This window comes from Mustela nivalis (assembly GCF_964662115.1).
Source record: "Mustela nivalis genome assembly, chromosome: 4".
Taxonomy (NCBI): Eukaryota; Metazoa; Chordata; class Mammalia; order Carnivora; family Mustelidae; genus Mustela; species Mustela nivalis.
This window is the reverse complement of record NC_139023.1, coordinates 112,952,019-112,973,547: the sequence shown is the minus strand read 5'-3', so window position 1 is coordinate 112,973,547 and position 21,529 is coordinate 112,952,019. Positions and strand designations below refer to the sequence as shown.

General features: G+C 32.1%; 1 protein-coding gene across 4 annotated transcripts in view; it reads left to right on the top strand.

The window, feature by feature from the left end:
* GRID2 (glutamate ionotropic receptor delta type subunit 2) overlaps nucleotides 1-21,529 on the top strand; it is a 1,513,029-nt gene that overhangs the window by 663,652 nt on the left and 827,848 nt on the right. Inside the window, exon 1 of one of the 4 annotated variants that reach the window (XM_082728075.1) lies at nucleotides 7,053-7,114. The exons of the other annotated variants lie outside the window; for them this stretch is intronic. The gene's annotated coding sequence lies outside the window, so the exon portion shown is untranslated. Of the gene's footprint in view, nucleotides 1-7,052; nucleotides 7,115-21,529 lie in introns of those variants that run through there. 4 annotated transcript variants of the gene reach the window in all.

Here is a 21,529-nt window from a genome sequence, read left to right as displayed (position 1 = left end):
CTAAGTGAGGCCTCATTGCCTTACAAATTGATTAAACATTTGTATAGTTTAAAAATGGAAATATTTTACACTAAGTCATCAACTGAGATTTGTTTGTAAATATAAGTCATACATTAATTATGCTCTCCTTTGCAATAATAATGTTAAAGGTCATTTTAAATTTATATTACTTCTAGGGATTTAAAATATGAAAAAGAAAACAGAAGAAAGATCAGGTTTAATCTACTTATTAGGTCTTCTTTAATTCCTTTTGCAATGCTTTGTAGTTTTAACTGTACAAGTTTTGCACCTCATGGTTAAGTTTAGTCTTACATGGTTTTTGTTTCATGCTCTATAAATGGAATTATTTTCTTATTGGATTGTTCATTACAAGGGTATAGAAATAGAGCTGATTTTTGTGTTTTGATCTTTCATTTTGTAATTTTCCTGACTTTGTTTATTAGCTCATTTTTTTGGATATTTTATAACTTCCCTTTTATAGTATCATGTCATCTGTGAATACAAATAGCTTTACTTCTTCCTTTCCAATCTGATGTCTTTTATTTATCTTTTGCCTAGTTGCACTAGCTAGACCTTCCAGTACAGTGTTAAATCACAGGGGCAAAAGTCAAAATTCTTGTCTTGTTTCTTAACTAAGGGAAAAGTTTTCAATCTTTCACTATTAAGTGATAGGAACTCTGTATTTTCTGTAAATTCCCTTAATCATATTGAGGGATTTCCCTTTGTGTTAGATTTCTCAGTGTTTCATGATGAAAATTTGTTAGATTTTTTTTTAATCAAATTCCTTTCTGTGTTAATTTAAAAGAAATTCTGTTTTTTTTCCCCCTTCATTTTATTAATGTGGTACTAAATTGATTTTTTTTAACATGTTAAAATACCTTTACATTACTGGGATAAACCCCAGATGATCATGGTATATAATCTTTTTAATATGTTGCTAGCTTCAGTTTACCAGTAATTTGTGAGGATTCATAAGTTTTGTGGGTTTTTTATTGTAAATTTTTCTTACTAATGTCAATTAGTAAGAAAACCTTCACTGTCAATTTCTCAGGTTTTGTTTCCCAGGTTTGTTTCCCAGGAATTTCAAAAGAATAAATAATCTTTCTTTTGCACGAAGTCAACCCTTTTTCGTAAGAGAAATAGCATGTTTCCATTACTTCCTATTAGTTCTATTTCCAAGTCTTTTTTTTTAGAATGGCTAAACCACAGTGTAATAATCATCCTAGCTGTTTGGTGTCAAGAGTACTGGAAGGAATATTGACAATCTTTCTGATTTTAATCATTTTATTTTTTTCATCTTTAACTTTGACAGTTACCTTATTTATAAATTAGTATTTTTTTTCTCCAAGTCATTAAAATAATCAGAATATGTAACATACAAAACTTACCCTTAGGATTTCACTGTCAATATAAAGTTTCTGATGCACTCACTGATTATAAAACACTTATACACTCCTGTATAGGACCCAAAGACCTAAAGAATTTCCCTTCAAAAGATGTTGTATTTGCCTCTCTATAGACTCCATTAATCCTACGAATAATTGTTTTTGTTTAAACTGATTCTTCAGTCTCACTAATCAATGGAGACTAGTTGAAAATTTTTCAGATACCTAAACTTGAAATTACAGTTTAACTTACCTGTTAAATCCTTTACTCATTAAACATGTTTCCTACTATCGTTCTATAGCTGGGGCATGCATCCTTCAGTAATTAACTATGTGATGAGGCATGTAATATATAATTTTGAGTCCTTGTATGTACAACACCACTTTATTTTACCCTCACTCTTGATTTATAGTTTACCGTTGTGTCAATTGTATGGGTTGGGAGTCATTTCCTCTCAGTCCTTTGAAAGCATTGTCTATTGTTTCATAGAATCCAAAATTACTTATGAGAATAACAACCATGTGAGGTTTATAAAAGGCCTGTTTCCCCTCCCATCCCTGTCGGGTTGAAAAGTTTAGGATAAACTCAGTAATTTTTGCTGTTCTAAAGATCTACAAAATGATTGCTAATTATTTGTATTCTAAAATTATTATTATTTATTCACCTACACAGTCAACGAATACAGTAATTCTTCAGCTCTGGGAAATTTCATTTTAGTTTTTCCTAATAATGTGTACCTTTCTTTTTCTCAAATCCAATAAGCTAAAAAAAAGCTACTAGTAGTCATTGGGAAGGAGGTTTTACTAAGGAGCACTAAGATCCTTGTTAGCAGCTCCATTTTTTTTTTAATCAAGAACAAATGATCACTTCATGCATTTTGTTGATAATATATATTTTAAATTTGCAGTATGACATCTTACATAGGGAAAATGCTTCTTCCTAAAAAATAACTATTAATAATCAAACCAGCTTTAATATGACTGACTTTTCAAGATCTTGTTTTCCATTAAAGAAGTTAATTTTTAGCAGTTTAAAACACTGTACAAAACAAACAAACAACAAACAAAAACACCAAACAAACAAAAAAAGGAAACTGGGTACATTCTCAAAATTTAATCCAGGGCTTCCCAACCAGGAATCTTCTGGATAGATATTGGAGAAGGGTGTTATGTTCAGATTTAAATTGAAAGAAAATGTAGCTGCCCCATTTTGAAAGTATCCTTTGCTTTGCTTTGCTTTGCTTTGCTTTGCTTTGCTTTGCAAGAGAGAATCTGAACTGACTGCCTTTAATTCTATTAAGGATGGTGGAGGAGAGTTGTTGTTGGGAATACTTTCAGTTGATCATCTTGTTTTTAGGCTTTTTATTGCCTGTCATTCTTGATTCATCAAGTCTGCCTCCCAACCCTCTGAAGAGTATTTTAGGCAAGATTCGTGTCTGCTTAGCTTCAGCCCTCTCCATAAATATTTTTGGCTGCAACTACCTGCACTGTGCTTTACGAGTCAATACCTTTCTACCTGTCTTCTAGAAATTTGTTGAAATGTCTAGTTTGCTGATGACCTACCACTTGTTCTTTTTATTTTAATGGCTTATAGCTTTTAAAAATAACTTTACTATCATAGTTTACTTCTCTCAGAAGGGAGAAAAATAATTACATTTTCCCAACCCACCTCCTTCAATCAAAAGTTTTCTTACCACAATTCACTGGCACATGACATTTGGGCATATAAATAGATTTTAAGGAAGCTTTGGAAGACGGAAGGTCCTTAAAGCAATTTATTCTTATTGCGACATATACATGTTCCCAAAAGTCATGTGACAATTGTTTTCTATTATGTAATCATTTGACTATTTTTTCTGTTATTTAGACTGCATTCTCACTACCCATTTTTCTATTACTTATCCCATAGACTAAATTTTCTTCATATTTTTATGCAGATTATTTTATCCATATCTTTTTTTTCTTGTTCCTTTCTGAGTATATCTTCACAATTTCACTTTCTTCTCAAATAGCTTATCCAAGTATTTTCCTAAACACTTTCTTTCCAGAAAGGAATTCTAGTGACAGCTGTGTAATTTAAGTTGTTTGTTTTAACTGTTTCATTATAAATTCCAAAATTTCATTTGTACTACTATGTAAATTTTACTGTGTAGCACTCAGTAATATTGAGTGTACCTAGTTGTTTCTAACAATAAACACTTTCTTTTTCCAACACGTTGACTGCTATATGTAAAGGAAGGACCAGATGTGAGGTGGACATTGAAAATCTCACAACTGTCTACACTTCAGTGCTATTGTTCTCAAAATTTAGCATCCATCAAAATCACTTGAAAGACTTGGTGATACACAGGTTGCTGTGTCACATCCCATAATTTTTTATTCAATAAGTCTGTATAAAGCCCAATAATTTTCATTTCTGTTAAGCTCTGATTCTGATAGGGTTGATCTGTGAACTATAATGAAAACAATTACCTAAAGAATCACTATTCCATTAAGAAATAAAATAGCTCAAAAGTCCTGAATAGGAGAGAGAGAGAATAGAGAAACTCCATATATGTTGATACTTTTTGAAAGCATTACTTTATATAATTGTGAAATGTTAATATTTTCCATAAGTATTAAACAGCATAGAAAGATGTTTGAGCAGTACATAGCTGAATATTGTGTGTATTTATGTGATTAGAGGTTTTACACCCTGGTAAAATGAGTCAAAGTGCACATAAGCATTAAGTACAGCTAATTATTAAAATACTATGGAACTATACAACACAGGAATTAAAATTGACTTTATCCTTTTTTAGTTTCTACATGTAAACCAAATATTTACCATTTTTATGTACTAATACAAAAGAAATATATATTAAAGATAATATTTTTTAACAAAATAAAGCTGCCATTATAAAGTATATAACAATGGCTGAAATAAAATCAGAACTGCTAGTTTCCCATTCTGTAGAGCAATAACATGAATATTCCCTATGGAATAGTAAAACTACATTATGAAAGGATATTTATTATTAAAAAGACAACTTACAAAGTCTCAGATTTACATTTTTTCAACAACTGAGTATGTCTCATAATTTAACTTTTAAGATAAGTTAGATAGCATGAGCAAATATCTGCTTTCTGAGAATAGATTTGAATAATGAGAAACTACTTTATGAGCAAAATAGCTTTTAGATATCCTGTGTGTGTGCATGTGTGCGTGCGCGTCAATACACATTTAAAATGTTATTACTACTAAAAAAAACTGCATTAGAAAGGCTGCCTTTCACATCATATTTATCAACAAGCTTTTGCAATTTTATCTGATGAGCTATATTTTTGGTTGATTACCTCCAGTGTAATAATAAAATGAAGCTCATGCTCTTTGTTCAGTTTAATTACCTTTTGTAAAAAATCATTTAACATTTTATTATCAGCATTTTTCCATGCCATCAAACATGCTTCTAAAACATGATTTTTAATGTCCAAATGATATCACACCATATAAATGTGGCATAAATTAAGCATGTTTCCTACTGTTGGGAATTTCCTTAAAATTGTTTCCTGAGAGTGGAATTGCTCAATTAACGTATATATACATTCATGGCTTAGTAAATTTTTTGCGAAGAAAAAAAAATGCAACAGAATAATACCCCTATATACAGTGAAAATTTTAGTTTTATAGCACCTTTGTGAATAAATACTGCCTGCTATCCTTTTATTTATATTTGTTAGGTAAATTATCACAGTAGTTTTAATATGTCACATTAGTTTTAATATGCATTTTTGTAGCTTTTTGTGTGGTATACCATTTTTAATATGGCTTGAGGCTAATTGCTTCTTCAGTTTAAAATACAGCTATGGTTATAGTGAGTATAATCTATATGTAAAAGGAGGAAAAGAACTACTAAGACAGGAAATATTACTTTTATACTATTTTCCTATTTGAAATCTGAAAGTCTAAGGGAAATATATGTATGAATGCTACAGCTGATTTTAGTATATGAGGCTACAGATGCTTCCTTTCTTTCTTATTTTCTTTCTTTCCCCCCTCTACTTTCTATGCACTAAAGAAAGGTTTATTTAAACTTGTTTGCCAAACCCAGAATCCATGCTTAGATTCATATTTTGAGAATAACTATCATTCGTATATCATCCAAAATGTGAGATATGCATGATATATTGCATAGAATTAATATTCTTAATTTTTAAGGTCATAGAACATGACAAACTATGTGAGCATATTTCTTTGTTTGGTAGTTTCCCGAAGCAAAATCATTTCATTTGCAAATTGAAGCATGATGAATTAATGAAACCTTTGAGAATGCAAAAACCAGTATCACATGAGAATAAAATCTGAAGCATCTAGCCTTCAGGTGTATTGTGCCACTTATTCTAAATGTATATGAATCCACTATAAAGTGAGTGACTTAATTTTCTAATCCAGGATTAATGAGATTATATGTGTACGTATTTTTTTCCAGAAACACAGTCATTCCAAGCAACTCCTTATTAAATGTGATTTATGTGTGTATGTTTGTGTGAGTTGATTTTTTTTAATTAAATGACAATTTCAGTCCTATGAGCATGTGACAATATGAGAGGATCATGGAAAAAGTTCTAAAGGCATCATTATTATACAGTTAGAGGAAATGGTGTATATGTGTGTGTGTCAGAGAGAGAGAGAAAAGGAAAAAGTATTTGTGGAGTAACTTTTAAATCTTCTGGACAGGATAGATTAAAATAGAGCTAATTGTTGAATTTATAATTAGTGAATACCCATCTAAGTATTAAGGAAAAATTTTAAAATGAGCATAACATTTTAGAAAAATGATGATTGAATGAAAAACTGAAATAATTTTACAACTTCAAGGGTGACTGAATCTTAGTTTACAATGGGCTTTCTTCCAGCAGTAGAATTGGCAGTGTTCGGATAGGAAGCTAAATACAACTCCACTGTGATAAAAATGGGGGAAAAAATAGCAAAGTAATTGCTTTGGCAATGATCTAGTTTGGAAGTGATGGATTCTTTCAGGTAGAATCTGGTAACGTTTCTGTACCTGGCACACTCTTTTGAGCACTCTATGAGGTCAAATATCTCTGTCTAGGGAGGTAGGTACTGTTTAGAACCTGCTACCATCCCAAATATTGCAACTGAACGCTGGTATTGTCATGCACCAGGGCTTATTTCTCTGTGTCCATGAACATGAGGTGAAGAGGAATTATCGCTTAAAGATTTTTCTATCTGATACCCTTCAGGATCTAATGAGATCAGTCAGCTTCAGATAAACACCCTGATGCTGAACCTGAAATTGGCCATTTCCCTCAGCTAATTCATTTGTCTTTAGCTGTTCTCCCAGAAGGATGGCAGTGTATGTTTAGGGCAAAAGAAATGCCTATATTTATATGATATTTGAGAAGGGAAACCAGACAAGTCAATAAAGATGTAGCAAGGTTTGGCTTTTAGATTTGTCCTCTTTTGCTCCTCTGACCAGCTGTACATGTTTGGGAAACTAATCATTTACTTTGACAGACTTACTCTGCATCACACCTTCTACTGAGTTTTCTGAAAAAGCAAAAAGTGTTTTGTCCTCTGGCATTCACACACCAGGTGGTCTAATTTTTGCCTGTTGGCTCACAATAGGTGTTTGGAGGTTTTCTCCCTGACCTGAATCGATTCTCCAACTGACAGAGCAAAGTAAATCTTGGACAAAAACAACAAAGAATATGTTTCCACTAGCAAGGTCAGTGTAAATTATGGAGGATTTATGTACTAAGTGATGAATCCTATGAGTGTTTTTGTTTCAATAGAAATATCAAAATATCAAGGCATGTTGACTTAGACAGACACATGGTTTTTTCAGTACAGTTTCAATTATTAGTTAATATTACTTCATTCCCCTGATGCTTGTTAGTTGCACAATTAGAACTTTGGCAGTTTTCCTGCTCTAGTCCCAGAAGAAGCAGAGCTGGTCACAGACAATTCTTCATAGGATGCTTCCTCTGAGAGTGGTACCAAACAAGGATGGCAATAGGATATATTTATCCCTTTAAATATTGGCCTCAAAATTTGGTCCTTCATTTGGCTCTCTTTATGTTTATAAAGCCTTTGAAAATGTACTTAAGTTTTTACTTTTGACATCACTGGAAGTAACATATACTGGAAAAACATTCCTCTCTGGGTAATTAACTAGTTTCTTTCTTTTTTTATAATGGTACCCAATTGTACTTCAATTATGGGATGCTCTTATGTTCCATTGTTTTGAGAATTACTTGGAAAGTCCATATATGAGTCATTTATACTGATCATGGTTTTATAGATTTTGTTCCTAGTCACTTTCAGTATTTTCTTTTCCTATCATACATATCTAAAGATTTTTTTTCCTCTATTGTTCTAAAATGAACTCTTTAACTCTTTAATCCATTTTCTCTGGAGGCTACCAAGTTTTCTGACATCTCTGTGTAGATAAGAATTAAAACCACACTGTTTGAGGGGCATACATTCTAGAGATTTTTTTTTTAGAGATTTTATTTATTTATTTGACAGACAGAGATTTCATTTATTTATTTGACAGACAGAGATCACAAGTAGGCAGAGAGGCAGGCAGGGGGAGAGGGGGAAGCAGTCTCCCTGCGGAGCAGAGAGCCGGATGTGGGGCTCTATCCAAGGACGCTGGGAACATGACCTGAGCCGAAGGCAGAGGCTTTAACCCACTGAACCACCCAGGAGGCGCCCCACATTCTAGAGATTTTACCAATGTGTAGATAAGTTAATGTTTTTTGATATTTTTAATACTTTTGATTATTCACATGATTTTCATCACTGCATCAGAATTATCATTAAGCTTTCCAACTCTTAGATGTCTAAGTTTATTGAATGAAAGTAAAGTTACAGCTATTGATTTGATGGTATGACATGTAAGATACTTCTCCAAAAACTAGGAATAGAAAATTTTATTTTATCTTTTAAGTAGATAATGCATTAAAATGTTCACATTTTTAAAAGCATAAAGCCCCAGTGATTAGATTTCTGCCCACAACTATGGATCAAGCACCCTTTTACTTTTCTAGAGATGTGTTATAGATACACAAGCAAATAATATTTCTCTATCTTTTCTGTTCAAATTTCTTTAGACTACACATATTATTCTGAAGCTTGCTTCATGTATTTAATGTGTTTTACATAAGTATTTATTCTTGAAGAGCTCCATATTCTTATAGTTGCCTATCATTCCACTATGTGTAATTTATTAAGGTTTACCCAATCGTTTTCTATTGAAAAAAAAAGAAGTTTCAGTGAAATGTTGTACCAAAACTTATCTGGCATTTCTGTAATGTTTCATCATAAATTTGAAATTATTAACTTACAAAAAATAAGAAAACTATTGAAATTTTATTGAAAATCATTTATAGATTAATTTAGAGAAATTTTATATCTTAATGAATTTGTTCAAATCCAAGAAGAGGGTACAACTTACTTTCTATTAAAGTCTTTTTTTGTTTTTAGCATTTCAAATTTTTCTGGAAAAATAGTGAAATTTTAAATTAAAGCAAAGTTTATTTTTAGGTATTTTAGTATACCATTTACAATTATTGTTGGTATTGCTGTTTCAATTGTTTTGCTATAAATCCTAATTACTTTTTATATTTTATGAAAATTATAGTTTGCTGCATATTAATCTTGCACCCTACAATCTTACTGATTTACTTAGAGAGAGAAGGTTTTCAGTGATCCCCTTGTGATTTGCACATTATGAACACATCATTTATGAATAATGCTATTATCTCCTATTTACTAATCTTATTTCTAATGTTACTTTCTTTTTTTTTTTTTTTAATTTTTCAAAGACTTTATTTATTTATTTGAGAGGGAGGGAGAGAGAGAGCACAAGCAGCAGGGAGAGGGAAAAACAAGTTCCCTGCTGAGCTAGGGAATAGTCTGACCCTGACTAGGGCTAGATTCTAAGACCCAGGGACCATGACCTCATCAAAAGGCAAACACTACCCCACTGAGCCACCGCTAATGTCACTTTCTAACTTACTATTGTCTTTAGAAAAATATGAATTGGTAGTGGTTAGGGTGCTTATTTGTTCCTGTTTGGAGGAGGACTTTTTTCAAACACTTACCCACTAATTATAATGTTGACTTTTAGGCTGAGACAGATATATTTTCTGATTTTAATAAAATAACCATCTAACCTTATTTTATCCACAAATTTAATCAGGAAGAATATTAGTTTTTGTAGATGGTTTTATAATTTGAAAAGATAGACATATTTGTTTGTTTGTTATATGATGAGTTATATCAGTCAATTTTCTACTACAGCTCCTTCTTGCCCATTTGGAATGAACTTCATTTATTTATTCATTTAATGAGTTTCTGATTTATGTTTGTCAGTATTGATTTGGGATTTTTAATAAACCCATAATTCAGAACCCTTATTATTTATCTTTATGTGTATTTTTTATCAGTTGAAGGTATCATTGTTATGCTTGCTTAATACAAATATTTTGGTGAATAAAAATAAAAGATATGAAAATATAACTTTTTTAAAGTAACTTAATTAGCATTAAAATTTTCTTTTAATTAATTTTTTAGTTTAATTCTATGGAATTTTATGGACCTGATCAATCATGGTTATTATTTTGAGAAGGGAGAGTAAAGGAGAGGAACCTCTAACAGAATTTGCTTTTTATTCTGTGGTAATTAATGTTTAACATTTTATGTCTCTTAGAGTTAGTTCGATTTTTCTAGAAATATCCCATTTCATCTAAATTTTCAAAGGTATTTGTGTAGAGTACAGAGCATATTTTAGTCTTTACTATTTTTTTCTGTGTGCTTACTTCCTCATTTCTATTTTTTTAATTGAGACATCATTAACATATAACATTATATTAGTTTCAGGTATATAACACAATGTCTTGATATTTATATATATCAAGAAATAATCACCACAATAAGTCCAGTTACTATCTATCAATGCACATAGTTACAATTTTATTCTTTTTCTCCACAATTTCTCATTGCTATTTCCTATTTTATTTGTGTTTTTCTATATTTTTATTTTTTTTTGTTTGATTCTGTTTTTAATATAAATAATTTTGAAAAAAGAAAAATATATAAATAATTTTGATTTTATGGGAGAAATTAGATGTAATTGACATACGGTGTTTTTTTTCTGTTTTTTTTTTTTTTTTTTTAACTTTTTATTTTTTATAAACATATATTTTTATCCCCAGGGGTACAGGTCTGTGAATCACCAGGTTTACACACTTCACAGCACTCACCAAAGCACATACCCTCCCCAATGTCCATAATCCCACCCCCTTCTCCCAAACCCCCTCCCCCCAGCAACCCTCAGTTTGTTTTGTGAGATTAAGAGTCACTTATGGTTTGTCTCCCTCCCAATCCCATCTTCTTTCATTGATTCTTCTCCTACCCACTTAAGCCCCCATGTTGCATCACCACTTCCTCATATCAGGGAGATTATATGATAGTTGTCTTTCTCTGCTTGACTTATTTCGCTAAGCATGATACGCTCTAGTTCCATCCATGTTGTTGCAAATGGCAAGATTTCATTTCTTTTGATGGCTGCATAGTATTCCATTGTGTATATATACCACATCTTCTTGATCCATTCATCTGTGGATGGACATCTAGGTTCTTTCCATAGTTTGGCTATTGTGGACATTGCTGCTATAAACATTCGGGTGCATGTGCCCCTTTGGATCACTACATTTGTATCTTTAGGGTAAATACCCAATAGTGCAATTGCTGGGTCATAGGGCAGTTCTATTTTCAACATTCTGAGGAACCTCCATGCTGTTTTCCAGAGTGGCTGCACCAGCTTGCATTCCCACCAACAGTGTAGGAGGGTTCCCCTTTCTCCACATCCTCGCCAGCATCTGTCATTTCCTGACTTGTTGATTTTAGCCATTCTGACTGGTGTGAGGTGATATCTCATTGTGTATTTTTATTAAGTTAGGTATCAGTTATACAGAATTTTTAGGTGATTATTTTTTAAAAACTAGCCTTGAATTTATTAATTCTACAAGTTTTCTGATTTCTAATTCACCAATATGTGCTTTCATCTTTATTAATTAATTTATTTTATCTTTAGTTTGTCTTCTTTTCTCACTTTTTGAGTAGACAACATACTTTCCTTGTTTTCATTTTTTTTTATCAATGTACATATTTAGGACTCTGGCTCATCTCAGAGCACTGCAGTAGCTATACCTATAGGTTCTGAGATGCGAAGCTTACATTGCCGTCTTCATTGTTATTACCTGGAGAGTCTGCAGCATCTATTTTGATTTCCTCTTTGAAGAATTCTCTTAGAGTAATTTTTAATGCCCAGGTTTTAGGACCAATTTGTTTCTGATTTTGCTAATTTATTTAACTACCATTAGAGAATTAAAATTATAGTAATCTATTAGAGCTTTTTGTAGCCTCATATATGGTCATTTTTGTGATGAGTTCATGGGATCCTTGACAAGAAAACATTTTCATTTTTATATATATCATAAATTATATCATAAATTTTGTGACTTAATTTATGTTCTTACTTTTATAATCTTTATAGTCTCACTTGCTTATATTTTATATACTTTTATCAACTTTATCTGTCATTCACTTCCTCTTCCACCCATTTCTTTATTCATAGGTGACTTAAACGTCATAAAACTTACTATTCTGTATTTTTTTCTTGAATCTCCTAAAATGTATGCTTTTAGCGTTTTATTGTGTCTTGCAAATTTTTCAGTAAAACTGTACTTTTTTTCATTTAGTATTGTTTGTTATAAATTAAAAACTATTAAATGATTTTTTAATTTATAACCTTTAATTTATAATATTTGATATTATAAAGCCTTTCTTTTCTATTTGCCTTTGTCCATTCTTTCATTTTCAAACTTTATTAGTAGTTCTGTTTTTAGCTGTATGCTTTTTACATATCACAGACTTTTGTTTTACTTTATGATCCATTTAAAGTTTCATTTTATTTTAATAGATTTAGCATTTTACATTATTTGTGAGGTGGATACGCTTCTGGAAATGAGATATTATTTTAAAACAGTATTTCCTAAGTTTTGTTTTCTTCTGACTTCCAGAACAATTATTGTAACTGTCTCAGTTACTTTATTTTACTTTCTTAAACATGTTGAGAAATTATAATACAAATGTGAATGATTTTAGACTATTATTTTAACTCAGATTGTTTATGCATAAATGTAGTCTATCTGTGTTTCTTGACTCTATAATCATTTTTTTTCTGCTTCTACAAGAAAGGTCCATAATCTCATATAATTTTATTAAGAGGTATTTGTAGCTTTTTTGCAGAAAGTTGCAGATAATTTTAAAATCAATTATGGCAAAGTAATTAGATAAATGTAACTCAATTGTATAGTTCAATGTATAATGCAATTTTTTAACAAGTCAAGAAGGAACCTCTCTCTCTCTTCCATGCCCATTTTGGACTCATGATTCAGTCTTCTTTTGCATTTGTGTTTTATTTCCTAATTCTGTAAATCCTATACGTGAGTCTGTCTGTTTTCTAGGGCTGCTGTAAGAACGTATCACAGACTAGGGAGCTTAAAACAACAAAAACTTAATGTCTTACATTTCTAGAAGCTAAAAGTAAAAAAATAAATAAATAAAAAAGAAAGAAAGAAAAAGAAAAATCAGTAAGACTATGTTCCCTCTTAAACTCATAGGAGAGAATCCTTTCCCTTTCCCTAGTTTCTACTAGTGGCCAACAATCTTTGGCATTCCTTTTAGCTGCATCACTCTAATCTCTGTCTCTGTTGTTATATGGGACATCAGCCATACTGGGTCAGGGCCCAGCCTAATGATTTCATCTTAAATTGATCACATCTGCAAAGTTCTTATTTATATATAAGGTCATATTCACAAGTATTGGGAGTCATAATTTCAAACTTTTGGGGAGAGGGGGTGGAGACAACATTCAAACCATAATATATACTAATAGAGTGTAACCTCAGTCCTTCAGTAATCTTACAGAAATAATGTCCCAAAGTAAGCTCTGCATTCTACAGTTTGCGTATTTGTATATGTTATAACATTTACCAAAACTTTATGTAATATATAAATATATTTTTAGATTATGAACTACTATAAATGTTATTGCTTTCAGCATGAGAAAATTCAGTAAAGAAATTTTTGAAAATTTCATTGAAATTGTATAGAACTTATCTATGATCTCACTATTTTTGTCTGTTGCATAAATTGGAAAGAAGTATATTTTGGTATTATGTTTCTCTTTATTCATGATGGGTGTAGCTAAGTACTCATTTTTGATGTGATTCATTTTATTGCATGTAATAGAAATTATTGACCAGAATTATTGCTCAAGTCTGTCGTCAGGGAACAAATTATAGCAAACAAATCCAACAGGAATCAATATGATGACTCATTAGTAATGAGCTATCACCAAGAGTCCCAAATAGCTAAAGACGTCACACCATATTGTTTCATACAAACCAGATGTCAGTAGTAAAATTAACTTCTAAAAATTGACACAGGAATGTATTCTATTTTTATATCAGTGCTTTGCTGGTTTTAAATATTGAAACAAATTTATGCCCTTTGTTTTTCCTCCTGTCATTTGTTTTAAAATTTTTTAACTTCTTGAAGATTCTTATTCTTAGAATTATTATAAAGTCTATTCCTAAACATATTGACTATGTTATATGTTTTATACTCTCACCTGTCCTATTCTGTGATATTTTAACAGTTTTCTTATGAATTCAAGTTCACCTGTGTATGTACACACATATACATATATACTTGCAGAGAACAAATTCCAAAACATGTTGAAAAAGAATTCAAATAATTAATTTTATATATGACATATAATCCAACTCCAAATCTTCTGTACACTGTTATGGCCTATGCATATTTGCTCTTAACTACTATTACATTCTTGGAAATGAAGTAGATCAATAATGGGTTGTTGGGATGGGGAGTATAGCATTTTCTAATGGTGGTAGAGCATATATTCTCCAGAAGAATGGATAATATCAATCTAAAACCTAAATATTTAAATTCTCAGCTGACTAGATTTGGTATGTTTCTTCATATTTTGATTCCCTGATTTATTCTCTTATAATAGCTGTATAGATAAGTAAGCCTTCTCTCAGTATAGGCAGGAGCATTTGTCCTTTTGATCAAATTGTTATTCACTGATTAAATTTTGTAAAGTACATACCCTATGCCAGAAACTAAGCTACATTTTAGAAAAAGAGGGTATAGACCTGTCCTCAATGACTCATGATAAAATAATGTTACTATGCTATGTGAAAAATTCAGTAGGAAACTCCACTTATAAGTGATATCAATCTATAGCTGAAGAACAAGGTCATGAATGCCTACTGTATGCAGGACAGTCTGCCAGGTGTTGCTGAAGATAGCAGGAAGGAGAGAGTAAGGTCTTTGCTTTCAAGAGCTTAGCATATAATTGAGAAGACAAGGCCTGAAGGTGAAAGGCCAACTTAGAATATAAGAAATATGCATGTTATTAAGGACTGATTGCCTGGTAAGCTATAAAAGTGGTGTGATAATACCTGCTGTAAGTTCACGTGAGTGTTGGTTGCTTTGGCCAAAAGAAATAAGGTGAACCACAAAGAGGACAAAGTCCTCAATATATGCATTAGATGAAGTAGACTTTTGAATAAAATTATAAGCTCATGGGACACCAGGGTGGCTCAGTGAGTTAAGCCTCTGCCATTGGCTCAGGTCTTGATCTCAGAATCCTGGGATCTGCTTCTCCCTCTCTCTCTGCCTGCCTCTCTGCCTCCTTGTGATCTCTCTCTCTCTGTCAAATAGATACATAAATAAAATCTTTAAAAAAACTGTAAGCTCATGATTTATACTGTGCTATCTTCCCTTTAGATTTCTACCTTTGAAAGCATTGATAGTAATTAGGGTTAACTTCAATTAATAATTTCTGTGTCAGCAGTTGGTGGGAATGCAAGCTGGAGAAACCACTCTGAAAAACAGCATGGAAGTTCCTCAAAAAGTTGAAAATAGAGCTACCTGACAACCCAGCAATTACACTACTGGGCATTTACCTTAAAGATACAAACGTAGTGATCCGAAGGGGCACATGCCCCCGAATGTTTATAGCAGCAATGTCCACAATAGCCAAACTATGGAAGATACCTAGATGTTCATCAACAGATGAATGTGTAAAGAAGATGTAATATATATATATATATATATATACAATAGAATACTATGCAGCCACCAAAAGAAATGAAATCTTGCCATTTGCGACAAAATGGATGGAACTAGAGGGTATTATGCTTAGCGAAATAAGTCAATCAGAGAAAGTCAACTATCATATGATCTCCCTGATATGAAGAAGTGGAGATGCAATGTGTGGGGTTTGGAGGGTAGGAAAAGAATAAACGAAACAAGATGGAATTGGCAGGGAGACATATCATAAGAGACTCTTAATCTCACAAAATAAACTGCGGGTTGCCAGGGGGTGGTGGGTAGGGAGAGGGTGGTGGGGTTATGGACATTGGGGAAGGTATGTGCAATGGTGAGTGCTATGAAATGTATAAACCTGGCGATTCACAGACCTGTACCCCTGGGGTGCTAATAATACATTATATGTTAATTTTAAAATTTTAAAAATTAAAAATAAATAAATAAAACAAAATTGAAAAAAAAGTTTCTGTGTCAAGTATCATTTTGAAAAGAAGGATGTTCTGATATAACACTATTGATCATGCCTGTTTAAGGATGAGAAATTGAGGCATAGGGAGATTATGTAACTCTCCTTGGTTCAACTCAGCTCAGAAATAGTAATGGCAGTCTAAATGAGGCATTCTAATAACAAAGCATATACATACTTAATAGTCTTTTTCAACTTATGGCAACAACTGATAAAGCTGGTCAGTACGTTCAAGATAATGTTCAAAATCAGCATCTTCCTTGAACAGATGTTCAAATTGTATTGGATCCAGGAGTGATATGAATTGTAGTGGATTAATTAAGCAAAGTATTAAACTTGGTTCACCACTTGCTTGGATTGATTTTATATCATAGAAGTCAACCTGTCAAATAATTATTAAATATAAAGATGAATATACTATGGACTCTGAAAAACAACCCTAGGGATTTGAAGGGACAGAGGGTGGGAGGTTGGGGGAACCAGGTGGTGGGTATTAGAGAGGGCACAGATTGCCTGGAGCACTGGGTGTGGTGCAAAAATAATGAATACTGTTATACTGAAAATAAATAAAAAGTAAATAAAAAAAGATGAATATAAGTTAAATTAGCTTATTTTTATTTGTAAACCTGGTGATTCACAGACCTGTACCCCTGGGGATAAAAATATATGTTTATAAAAAAAAAAAAAAATCAAATGCTTCATAGTAAAATTGAAATATTATTTTTTGAAATTAAGACAAATTAGGCAAATTGTTTTTATTCTAAAGCATAATTTAGTCTAGAAGATAGTTCTTTGTTTATTAACTATTTCTTAATCTTGGCTACTTAGATTTTATTTATGTATTTTATTTATTTTTTATTATTTGTAAGTATTATTTATTTACTGGTGAGAGAAGTATAGTTCATGTATGGAAATTAGAAGAAAGAAGGATCTTTATTACATATTACTTGATTTTATAACATCAGCTCTCCTCTAAAGTATTTTTTGACTTTTAAAATAATTCAGATTCAGTTGGGATGCATTTTAATTACATAATGGAAATAGAGATTAGATTTTTTTTTCAAATTCTGGAATAAATTATATCTTTTGCATTCAGGGTTACAGAAATATCTGGAGAAATGTGCAGAGTCAAGAATATTCATAAAAAAGAGAAGAGCCATTTAGATAGCTCCAAAAAAAAAATCCTTCTTGAAGTCTTCTTTGGCCTTTCTGTTCAGAAGTAATATCTCCTTTTTTTGAAGAATGAGAAAATTTGTAGGATATATCCATGTTAACACTCTATCATAGCTTGGGTATTTACTTACCTCCTATTCATAGTGAATATAAGCATCTTGAGGGCATAGACCCTGTATCTATGTTATCAGTAGCATCTAACATAGCATCAGGCTACAAAAATCATATGGCAAATAAGCTTTCAGTGTCCACTTTTTATTGAAAAATTTGATATATAAAAGATAAGAAAGCAGAGCTAAGTGATAAAGCTATTGCAGATGCTCATTAGACTTAGTGTGATATTCTAGTGCTGTTCATAATCTCTCTTACTTTCACAACAACTTCTAAGGTAGATAAAAATCTCCATTTTACAGGTTAACAAACAGGATTGGCGAAATTTAATTAGTTAATTAGGCTGTGTCTTACAAGTAGAATTGCTATTTGATGACACAGATCTGGTTCCAAGTCTACACCTTTACTGTTTTAGATTGCATGTCTCATTTCTGAATCAGTTCAGTAATTATCAGTTTTGAGCCCCAAAGCCAGGCTACCAGACACCTAAATATAGCAAATACAAACTACCTCTAGTGCCAAAGTAAATTAATATGGAATGTTCCTTTGATCAATTTTTCACTTTCACCAGTACCACACTGTCTTGATTTCTGTAACTTTATAGTGAGTCTTAAAGTTGGGTAGCATCAGTCAACCTTATGCTTGTCCTTTAATATTGTGCTGGTTCTTCTGGGCCTTTAAACTTAAATTTTATAGAATCATTTTGAAATAATGCATTGAGAGATATCTAATAGTTTCTATGCTTAAAAAAAAAAACAGAATAAATTCCTAGAATTTTAGAATCAGAATGTTCGTGGAAGGAATTTGCCCTGGTCTTCTAGTATAATACAATTAGTATAATAAGAATTACTTTTTTCACTATGAATGCTTACATTCACAGAGAATGTATTGTGAAGACCCCAAATTAATGGGAGTCCATTTTTTAATTTATTTTATTTTTATAACCTGTTATAGACTGATGAACTGTTGCTTATAGTATGCTTATAAGTATTGAGGATACACAGTTTTCTGATTCTACTTTGACTTTTAACAAAGCCATCTTAATGATGACTTTGAGTAAAAAAAAAAAAAAGTTGGTCCCTAGTGATGTTTCTAAACTATGTAAAATATGAAGATGTTTTTGTTTTTTTGAAGTGTTATTTGTTCAGTAATGGACTGTTTTAGGAGAAGCAATGGAGCACTCCTTGATTAACAGTACAGCATTTGGAGCAGAAATGTACCATCGGATACCAGTGTTTAAATTCTAGCTCTACCCCTTGCCTGTTTGGCAAGCTATTTCACTTCTTAGGACCTGTTTGTGTGTGTGTGCATGTGTATGTGTGTGTGTGCTTAATATGTGAAACGCACATAACAGTGGAATCTATTTCACCATGTAATGTAACAAATTTATCATATATAAAGCACAGAGAACAGTTCTTGACATGCTGTAGGCATTACGTGCAAGCTTGCCATAATCATTCTATGTGTAGGGACAGAACTGAGCACAAGGGTCTTTGGTTTTCTTTGAGAATTTTATCAATAACAAAGTATGGCACTTATTACTGGCACAGTGCTAAATGGACTAGAATGGTTTAGAAAATATGTTACTCAACTCTTTCATTTCATGCTACCTCCCTCATACTGGCTCTGGTGAAAACAATTAAAAAATAAAGCTGAACAATCACAAAACATAATAATTAATAGCTGTTCCTATTATATTTGGACATACAACTTATATAACATAGAATTCACTCATTTGAAGTACATAATTCAATGATTTTAATCGATTCAAACATATGTGCACCATTGCCACATTCTAATTTTAGACTATTTCATCACCCCAAAAAGAAACTCCATGCCCATCAACAGTCACTCTTCATCTCCTCCCACCCATGGCCCCCAGCCCTTGGCAACCACTAATCTACTTTTGCCTGCATAGATTTGCCTATCTGGATTTTTCATATAAACAGAATCATATGTGATCTTTTTAGACTGGCTTTTTCTACTCAGCATATTAAAAAGCTTGGATTAAAAATATTTCTATAAAGAAAAAACTTCATTAAAATATATTTTGATTGTTTAGCTATATCATATTTTGTTCCTTTGCCATGTATTGAAAATATAAAGTTCTTGGATATGAGTGTTTTAATTACATTGAATTCTTGATTTTTCAGACTAATAGAGGACAATGGTAGCATAGCTAATGTCCAAGCCTTTTACATTTACATTTAGGATATACTGTGTGTAGTTTTGACAGCATATTTGCTTGACTAACAGTATTCAGCTAGAGTAATATCAAAATTGTTTTCAGTTCCCCTAGCATATGCCAACTAGAAGCCGATAGAGATGGATTTGAAGTGTCATGTCAAGCAGAAAGCAGCTGGAGATTAAAGCCTCATTCTAAATAATCTACAACATGAACAGTTCAATTATAGATAAATAATTTTGACCACATGTTATATTATTGCTTTATTACAGATAGAAAAACACAGGCATTAACACCAACTTGGATGAGAATTTTAATCTTGAATTAATGACAACTAATGATTTTCATCATGATTTTATAATTAAAAGAGTGTTTTTCTTGGGATTCATGTTATATATAATCAGGTCTTTGTGGAAATTTGGTAAAATTCCTTATCTTAGGTGACAATAATGACAATAATAATAAAGCTAACATTTATTGAATGCTTACATGTCTCAGGCATTCCTCTAAAGGATATACATGCATTCACTAATTTAGTCCTCACCATAAGACTATGAGACTTGGAGAAGAGAAAATGTATTGGATATGGACCCCCAGCAAACATTGGTAGATATCTCACTTTTCCTATTTTAACTCTATGCTTTGGCTTTCAATGTGTTTCTGACATAAGAAAACTGAATCATTAACAATTTATTTACCCCAGTGAAAAATCCTGGGGATTAGCCCCAGCAGAACTTTTTATTTCCTTTTGAAAGAAACATGGAAATCTGAGGACTAGATAACCAATGTCTTATGTGAAAAAGATCAGAAGAGTGGTCAGTTCTGTCTCAATGAAGATACTTCTGGAAACAAAATACTTTTAAAAGTATGTTATATCACATCTTCTTTATCCATTCATCTGTTGATGGATATCTATACACAATGGAATACTATGCAGCCATTAAGAAATGAAATCTTGCCATTTGCGACAACGTGGATGGAACTAGAGTGTATCATGCTTAGTAAATAAGTCAAGCAGAGAAAGACAACTATCATATGATCTCCCTGATATGAGGAAGTAGTGATGCAACATGGGGGCTGAAGGGGGTAGGAGAAAAATAAATGAAACAAGATGGGATTGGGAGGGAGACAAACCATAAGTGACTCTTAATCTCACAAAACAAACTGAGGGTTGCTGGGGGGAGGGGGATTACGAGAAGGGGGGGGGTGGGATTATGGACATTGGGGAGGGTATGTGCTTTGGTGAGTGCTGTGAAGTGTGTAAACCTGGAGATTCACAGACCTGTACCCCTGGGGATAAAAATATATTATATGTTTATAAAAAATTAAAAATTAAAAACAATCCTTAAAGTACAAAAATAAATAAATAAATAAATAAATAAAAGTATGTTAATAAGACAATGTATTCTCAGTCAGATATTTTTTTTAAAGATTATCTATTTATTTGACAGACAGAGATCACAAGTAGGCAGAGAGGCAGAGAGAGAGAGAGGAGGAAGCAGGCTCCCCGCTGAGCAGAGAGCCCGACGTGGGACTCGATCCCAGGACCGCGAGATCACGACCTGAGCCGAAGGCAGTGGCTTAACCAACTGAGCCACCCAGGCGCCCCTCAGTCAGATATTTTTAATCCTGGTTTCAATTAATCCTAGAAATTCAAGGCTAAAAAAAAAAAAAAAGTTCCTTAAAAGTCCAGTCAGATGCTTTCATTCTTAGCAGCGTTGGAGTTGGTTTGAAATCCTCCCTCTTTTTTAGGTCTTGGTATTGCTCAGTGAAATAGAAAATTTAAGACAAAGAAATATTTTTAACTTTGAGTAAGAGTGTCATGGAGTGCAGAGATGTGGTGGCAGCTGAGATTCCACTAACCCAAAAAGTTACGGGTCACCTAACACAAATTGTAATTTTGTCAGGGGAAGATTTTCACACTTAACAGCAGTAAGTGCTCCCATTCAGTCTGTGTTTATTCAGTCTTTTTTATCACCAAAACAAAATGG